The following is a 9014-nucleotide window of genomic DNA, read 5'->3' as shown; positions in this document are numbered from 1 at the left end:
CTAATTTCTAACAGCTTGTTTATATTTAATATCTAGGGTTGAATAAGGAGGGAGGAGGGGTTAGATTTCAAAGAATCCCTGGCACAGTATTTTTCTGGTAGACATTATGAGAAAGCAACAAGGAGGAGTCTGTGCCATTTTTGTTGGTTTTGTGCTATTAAAGATTTATATTTAGTATATATCCTAACTTTATACAACACAAATGGCAATAAAATTTAGATTTAAAATGGTGTTTTCTGAGACCTAATCCCATAGCCTAGATACCATTTGCTGCAACCATGAATAAGTTGTAATTTAAGGTCAAATTGTAAAACAAAATAATAATACTAATTTTAAAGTGACTTTTCCCCCATAAAAAGCAAAACAGTCAATAACTATAAAATACATGAGACTTGCTGTAATCCTCTTTTCTTGGCCCAAACCATCTTATAATGCAGGCCTATTAATCCACGCTGTATACGACACAAAATGACCCCATATTACACAAATTTTCTTTCTGTCTGTGATAAGTCTTACAATGATGTGCCAGTGCAATAGAGCTAGAAGAGATATGAAAGGCTGTGTAATATTATCTTTAGAGTAAAAGTCTCTTGATGTCTCTCATCATCTTCAGTACTTTGTGGATCCAAATCAGCCCTTTGACCTTTCTCAAAAACAGAAGAAATATGTGACAGTAGGTACTGGCAGAGAGGTAAAATGACTAAATCCCTGCCCTCATAAAGCTTACAATCTAGTTAGCAGTATGACAGGTACAGAAAAGATGAAATGGTTTTTAAGCTCATGATGAAGTTAATTTTCACTGATGCTAAAGGAAATAATGCTTTTTTTTTTACTTTTTCAAGCAAATATTTTGGGCAGTTAGAGTCTGTGTTATTTGAAAGTGTGTTTAGCATTTTAAAAATTAATTTGCAATGTAACAAGGATCATGACACACTATAACATTTCAAAAGTAGATTTAGGATTTCTTTCATTAGCAGTTTTTATGGCTAAGCTCTTTGCCTATTTGAAACGTGCTTCTATTAAACATACACTCACCAACAGAATTGACAGGTTTTTATGCTTTGTATTTCCAACTGACAAGAGACAAGTATTCTTAATCTTTGTGTGTGTGTGTATATCAGTCTGCCTTTGGCAGTTGGGTGAAGCCTATGGATGCTTCTCAGAATATTTTTAATTTTATACATATATATATATGTTGTGTGTGTGTGTATATATATATAATATATATATTTTAAAAGTAAACAGGTTACAAAGTAAACCAATTATATCAAAATAAAGTTACTCTTTAAACAAATTTTACACTTCATATTAAGAACCCCTGATTACTAGAGACTTGGAATGTAGTCCTTGTTCTTGCACTAACTAGTTGTTTGGCCTTGGAAAAGTCTCTTGACTTCTCTCAGCTTTAGTACTTTCATTTGTTTAAAAAAAAGAAAGAAGGAAAGAAAAAATGATAAGGTAGGTTAGTTGATTTCTGTTTCTTTCTAGATCCTTTCTGATTTAAATATCACCTTTTAAAAGCAAACTAATTGTAGCCCAAAACATGCAAAGATGCCTATTTTCCAATGGAACAACACTGACATCCTTTGGCTTCCTCTGGGCTGACTAGTACTTAAAAGACAACATAGCAGGACGTATCTTTACATGTTTATGTATGCACACAAAACCTGTCTCTGCAATGTCAGAGTCAAAAGACTAGTTTTACCATTACTCAGGATAGATTGTGCTGAGTCGAATTTGTTGTATTCTATTCCATCAACAATTGCAGATTAAATCTGCCAAAAGGATTATATCTATAAAATGGAAAACTGCAAACTCGGGGCTCCAAAAGTTCATAAAATGAATATAGTGCAGGCAGAAATCAGCAGAAATAAAGAAAGTAAATCAGGAATGTCTAAGTAAGCCTCAAATACCCTTTGGTAGTGGTAAACAAGGGCTGACTCACACAGTAAAAGGATGAGCAAAGGAGGTGGGGAAGAATGTGAATAGCCACACAAAGGTCTGGAGATTTGAAAAAGAGAAGTCATGAAAGAAAAAAAAACACATAAATAAATCCACAAAAGCATCACTCTGGTTACTTATCAGGACTGGTTGTAATTTAACTTGGCACACTGTTAATACATTTTCTTTCAATGCTTTGGTGTAATAGTCTGGCACCATCACTTATGAGAAGGAAAAATAAATTTCTCCTTTTTTAATTTAAAAATTAAAAAAAATAAAAGAAGTCATTTTCTCCCAATTTTATTACTATGTAGAACAGATTAGATTAGGCTGATTACCTTCGACTTGAACACAGAGAGCCATTCTCTCCTGGGGGGAGGGGAAGTTTGTCACCCAAAGCCCTCCTCTCTTCATGTACCCTCCCACCGCATTCACTTGCAAATCAGTGTGCTTGGAAAAGGCTGCACTTCCCCAGGCTCTAACCTTCCCATGGCAAGTGCTGTAGCTCTATCAGCAGAACCTTTCTCTGCTTGCTCAGTGTGTGTGTGTGTGTGTGTGTGTGTGTGTGTGTGTGCGCGTGTGCGTGTGTGTGTGTCTGTGCGTGCGGCTGTGTGTGTGTGTGTGTATGTGTGTTCCTGGGTATGCGCGTGTGCATGTGTGTGGTGTGAGTGAGGAAGGGCTGGTGGCTTTTTTTCCCCCTGTATTAATCAGAAGCTCTGAATGAAAGCCAATCAGAGAGAGAGCTCCCCCGTTCGCTTCGCTTCCCTGCAGTCCAGAGTTAAAAGTGATGCTGACGAAAAGCTTGAGTTAGATTCAAGTAGAACCGGGCTTAGAAAATTACAGCAGAAAATAAACAAAAAGCGGAGATAGTGGCACAATCTTCGGCGTTATTTGGGTTGGACGCTACTTCCTTCTCCAGAAGGAGAGTCAAAGGTAGGAGCTTTTCACCTCTCACTCGCTTTCTCTCTTTCTTTCTCTTTTTTAAACTTAGAACGCTTTATATTCCTATGCCACGAATCACAGTGCTATTCAAAAAATGATCTTCAACTTTGGTACAATTAAAAGAAGGAAGAGAGGAAACAGCCCGCATGCAGTGACAACAGCAACTGCTTGTGCGCCTTGTCCCTAGAATGACTGTATCATTAAAAACGAGGGGTGATGTTGATTTTACCCCACAGTGGGTTCATTTTATACTTTTCGGTTTCCTGCTAGCTGAGCAGATGTTAGAAAACTGTGATTGATTTTATTTTGATGTGTGCTAATCTATGCTCACCTTGATGTTTCAGGTTTATAAATGACACCTTGCTCTCTCTCTCCTCACGTTACTTTGCATCCCTGTGAATGGATGCCTTCCTACTTAACACTCACTCACGCCCATACTTCTTGGAACATGCAAAAGGTTCAGGATAGAAATGACAGACAGATGACAGAGACATAGATATAACAGATAGGTGGCCAGTGAACATCTACATACATGAACTAGTCTGATGTTCATTAGAATACAGTAGACCCATTTCCTGTATAAACAGTTCTCGTCTAAGTCTGCCAACAGAAGGGAAAAGAAGAGATTAAATACATGTACTCAGCAGTTGCAGCATTTATTGTCACTGCTGCAATAAAATCCATATTTTATGTAGTGTTAAATTAATGCAGCACATTGTAAGTCTGAATGCATGTGCCCAACAAGTAACTATTGATGGCATTGTAAGCTGGGGAAATGGTAATAGGCTAATACTGCTTTTGATGCTAACTGCCACCAGACAAACCTACAAATCTCCTTATCATTAAAAAGGAGCACACACGTGCAATCAGTGACAAACACCAACCAGCATCTTAAAACTGACCTATCATCTTTTGCTTCCACATAAATGGAGCTGTTTCCTATAATCTTCATCTTTCATTCCAGTAAAAGCCTCACCATTATCCCAAACTGCACATCCATTACTTCTGAGATGTTTTGAGATGCATTCTTTTTTCCCCCTCTTTTTCCTCCCTCCTAAAGGATCTATATTAAGAATGATCTGCCTGTCGTAGGCTGACAACAGGCTTTATATTTCTATGTACATGTTACTAGACTTTCCCTTGTACAGGGAAAAAAATCTAGCTTTAAGATCATTTTCTTGGTGAATAACACTAAGCATGAGTATGTTCTCTCACCCCCACCCCACCCCTACCTCACTGGTATGGTGATGATTTTTAATAAATAGAACTTTCACAATCATCTCACACTCCTTGAATGAATCGGCATTTCAATTTTTGGTTAAAATAATAAAGAAGAAAGGAAAATAAGGTACATACTGGAAAAGAAAGAAAGAAAGCCTAAAGCCTAGGGAGTTATAAAGATAAGTCTTACTTCCTCCCTCCCCCTTTTACCCTCCAACCAAGTACTAAAAGCAGTTCATATATATTCAGTATGCTGAGCATGGGAGATAAATAGTTTTTGGAACAGACATAAGCTGCTAATCCTGTTTGTGCCTTGGGAATCCTTCAAATTTAACCTACCCTGATTTTTTTTTTAATGTGAAAGAAGTCTGTTTATGTAGCAATGTGTATTGTTAGATTTCACTTGAGAGAACAGGTTTTGGTATGTTTCTAAGCGTGAGAATGAATTCATGCTTTCATTAAATGTGAACCTCTTTTTGCATGAAGTACATTGTGATATTTAACTGACTTCACTGGCACATGTGCCCTTAGTTTAAGTTTGCATTCATAGTTTCAAATATTTGGCCTCATAGTACAGTAAAGGTGCATGAATATAACATGTACGCACATATATGGCAGTTATTCATTCTGGTTAATAACATGTGACTGCTATTAGTTTTATATTTACACATTTTACAAAGCCTAGCAGTTGACTGACAAGAAGGATTCTATATAATCTCAGCTTGATACTTCTTAGGTCCTTATTAGCTGCCTAGATACTTTCTCTAAACAATAAAAGTGGGGGGCTGTGAATTACAATTTGTGAGATATCCAGAGTCGTTCATTCCTGAGGAACTAAAAATTTGTCTGAGCATTGATGTTTTGGAAATCTGCTTTCCTCTGGTTTGATGTTACTTCATCTTCTTTTTTTTCATCTTTCTTCTTAAATAACACCACAGAGAGTGAAAAGGTTAATTCTAAACAAATGCCAACCTTTTCCAAATTCTCAGGAGTTATTTCCTGATCTTAATATGATTTCCATGGAAAACAAATGACTGAGGCTGAGTGAGTCTCATCTGGGTGATTTTTGTGCAGATGACTTATTTCCTATGTTGCTAAACCAGATTTGCAGCCGAAGGGGAAGGCAGGTGATAATATGCTGGCCTCCTAGAATATCTAATTTTTACACCTGATTGTGCCACTAGGTGGCAGCACAGGGTGAGCTTTGGTCTAATACTGCTGATTCAGCAGCAATGGGAAGCAGATTTCCATTAAGTGTTATTACTGGTAATAGTGATGCATAATAAGCAATTAATTATATTCAGAAACTATAAGCTCAAGCACTGAGAGTAGTTCTCAGCCTCCTAATTAGTAGTCATAACACATTTCTACGGATCAAATAATATTCTAATTCTGGCCACTTGGCATCAAGGTTATTTGTGAGATAAAGAAAAAAGAACAGTTGTGAAAATAATTACTAATAGCTATATACCAGTTTTCTCAAAGATACACTTTCAAATTTTACATGCATGAGAAAACATATCTTTAAATTATAACTCAAGTTTGAAAAAGAAAACAACAGCTTACTAAAGTTCATTATGTACAGCATTCATGCTTTAAATGGACTTCCAAAATCAAATAGCATGAAAGATGACCTCATTCATTTTAACCAAGATATCTGAGCAGTGGTAAGATTGATCAAGCATTTTAATAAGCGTTCATCATATATAATCCTATCCAGCATACTTGCTGAAGGAGAAATGCACCATATAAAGAATGATATTATAAATTCTTAGTTCACAAAAATGGAGATTATCACAGAAAAATATATTTCCTCATTTGAATCCTCATTGATCTTATTTAAAAAATAATTTCATTTATCACACCTTAGAACACTCTTTAGGAATATGAATTATGCAGATATAAAATATGGACAGTTATAATAGAAGCATTAAGCAAATATGTCCCTTTCTTCCTTTTTGATGAAACATTGATTTTATCTGTGTTGGATTATGTCATAAGACTCCTTCCTCTACTTATACTGCCCTTCCCCCAATCCACACATTCTGCCAGCAAGTTACAGTGGAAGGCCTATAATACCTCAAAATTTGCAGAAAACTTTTGTTACTCACTAAAAATGCGACAGGCGTTGGGGAGAGCCTCTGTAATCTCCGTAGCCTTAAAAAGAAAAAATGAAACCAAAAAGTTTGCTCCTGTCAGACGTCACTAACAACCAGGGGTTGTGTCTTCTACATTCCTCAGTCACTACCTTTCAATAACCTTACTCTTCTGGGAGACATAAGTAGTACCCCTTTCAATTATGCTTTTCTCTTGGAAAGGTCTTAGAAAGGACATGTGGCCAGTATATACTTTTAGTATTTCTTCTGGCTCACTTCTAAGTACAGCAACTAAAAAAATGGAAAAAAATAATAAATTCCAAACTTTAAAGTTATAGGACCTGATTGTTGCCAAGGGAATATATCATCACTTCAGCATATCATTTTTAACCAAGTCATGCAATTAGCCTTAAATGTATCAGCTAGAGCTGTTTGCATGCTTCCCCACTGCTAGGCTAGACAACATTTTATTATGAATGTAGGCTTCTCCCTAAAATGCATTGCTTAAATATTTTTCAAGAAGAGGGATATTTTACTTTAATATTGTTCTTCATACTTACATTCTCTTCTCTACTTGACCTTGATGTGATTGCTAACTCCTTTCTTCAACCTAGAAACTTTAAAAAAAATATTAAACATAAAACTAATCTACTAATCAGAAAAAAAGGCATAATATAATATAGACAGACATTGGTAACCTGGTCCTTAAGCTTACACAGTTCTGGGATACACTCCCTTTTAAAATAATGCATGCCAATGCTTTCAAAATAATGACTACTTATTGATATGATGCCATGGAAGAACATCATAGTACTAGAGAAGCATAGGTGGGAAGGACAAACCTTCAGTAATTCTGTTAACAGCACCATAATACACCATTTCTTGAATAGTTATACTCATGCTTTAATTTTATTAATTCTTACTTTTTCACAAAATAGAATTCATTTCAGATATTTTATTCTACATAGTACATAAATCCCAATTAACATTAAAAGGTGCATCAGGATTTTAGAAAAGTATAAACAGTAAGTCAGAAGGCAAGCACCTCAAACCAGAAAATTCAGCAGTAAAAGAAATGTCCAAACAGTCACAGTACTGTGCTGATGTTCCTAAGGCTAATTCTACTCTCTTCTTGGTTTTCATGACAGCACAACTCCCTGACTGAAATACTTTCCTGTGTGAAGTTTTATTGTATTACCCAATATGTAATTATGCTTTTTGTAAATCTTCTGATTTTATTGCCTGTGTTCCATCATCTGCCACATTATAGATTGAGTTTATCACATTATCCTATCTCAGCGCTTTGCATTATCACATAAAAACATAACACATCCCTTAGTTTAGTTTGATAGAATCAAGTTATTTAAAATGAAAGCATTCCTTGTATATATTATAACCCCTAGGCTTTTAAGGAATAAAGGGTAGGCATCAATTCAATTTTCTGTCCTTATAAAGTGCTAGCAATATAACATTTATTAACAACATGACTTTTTAAAAATCAACATAGTGCAGAATGCATATAAATGAGATATTGTCTTCAGGTGTTAGAGTGAACATTAAGAAGTAGCAAGAAATGAATGTTTACTTACTCTAACAAAGTGAACACTGAAGTAGCTGTGACACAGTACTAATTTTAAAAATAAATAAGACAAATCATTCTCCAGTTTCCTGGAAATAGCTTTGCCTAAGATATGTATATTCTTGGTTTGTTGGTTGCTGTAAGAAACACATGTCACCACTACTCAGACTGTAAATGTAAACTGATACATCATTAGTGAGAGTGTGTTGCAGATAAGGTAGGGTAGGACTTATTTCCCCTCTAGTTTTCCAGAAGTTTAATTAATCTTGTTTTATCTGTATTTACACTGGTAACATGAAGCAGAAATCTGGGTAGTAATCTAGCAAATTTTATATGCCAAATAATCTGTAAAATTCACACCAATTTTTACTATCTTGAATTATTCAGACAAAGGCTTTAACCCTCTTTCTCAGGTCAAATAAAAGCAAAGCTGTATTTGTATAAAGTGAAGTAGCAAGTGAAGGTAACAATATAGGTTAAATATAGGCTTTCTTATTTATTTTGGGGGACTATTTGGATGATTTTCAAAAGCCTGTCGTCTTTACTTTGGCTGCCTTGGTGATTCACTTGTGTAGATATGTAGATTCACTTGTGTAAATATAGCACAAGACACTGAGAACTGGGAAAATCGGTTCACATCAGCAAACAAAGGGACATACTTGCCATTCAAATGTTAAAATGTAACTATCTAATAAAGCTTTGTGTGAGGACATAACTTAAAATATCTTGGAAGCCCTTTTTTAATCCTATTATTTTAAAGACCGATATTATGAATAGACCATTGGATTTTAGATCATTTCAACAGGTATAATCAGAGATATAAAAAGAATAATTCAATTTTTTCGTACTAGATCATGTTACTTTCTTAGCTTTTTCTGTTACTTGAGATAGTATTCATTGGCATTACATTTGTAAAGTGAGATGTGTGTTCTTATTTTTATTTTCTACCATTACTTATAATGGTAGAGATTAATCAGAATAATCTCCAAAGGTTAATAAGTAAAATGTTGATAGACAGATAGATAGATATCTATCTAGAGTAAGTTCTATAGATCACAGAGAAGGGAGAAATGATTTCTTAGCTGTTGCTCGAAAATTTAAAGACTTTAAATATAAGACTAACAGGTATTATTTTGGCTCATGTCTTAAAGATAAGTCAGGAAATAATAGCTTTAGAGTCAGGGATGTTTGATATCATGTGAAGGAACTTGGGGGAAACATTACTTATTTTAATT

At 35.0% G+C, this 9014-nt stretch overlaps 1 protein-coding gene across 1 annotated transcript in view; it reads left to right on the top strand.

Annotated features, from left to right (window-relative positions):
• Positions 1–2397: 2397 nt before the first annotated feature.
• CDH10 (cadherin 10) overlaps positions 2398–9014 on the top strand; it is a 266340-nt gene continuing 259723 nt past the window's right edge. Inside the window, exon 1 of the mRNA XM_021000532.2 lies at positions 2398–2874. The gene's annotated coding sequence lies outside the window, so the exon portion shown is untranslated. The remainder of the gene's footprint in view (positions 2875–9014) is intronic.

Source organism: Phascolarctos cinereus, unplaced genomic scaffold, assembly GCF_003287225.1.
Source record: "Phascolarctos cinereus isolate Bilbo 61053 unplaced genomic scaffold, phaCin_HiC Scaffold_4;HRSCAF=312, whole genome shotgun sequence".
Lineage (NCBI taxonomy): Eukaryota > Metazoa > Chordata > Mammalia > Diprotodontia > Phascolarctidae > Phascolarctos > Phascolarctos cinereus.
The sequence above is the reverse complement of the archived record's forward strand: the minus strand, read 5'-3'. Positions and strand labels throughout refer to the sequence as shown.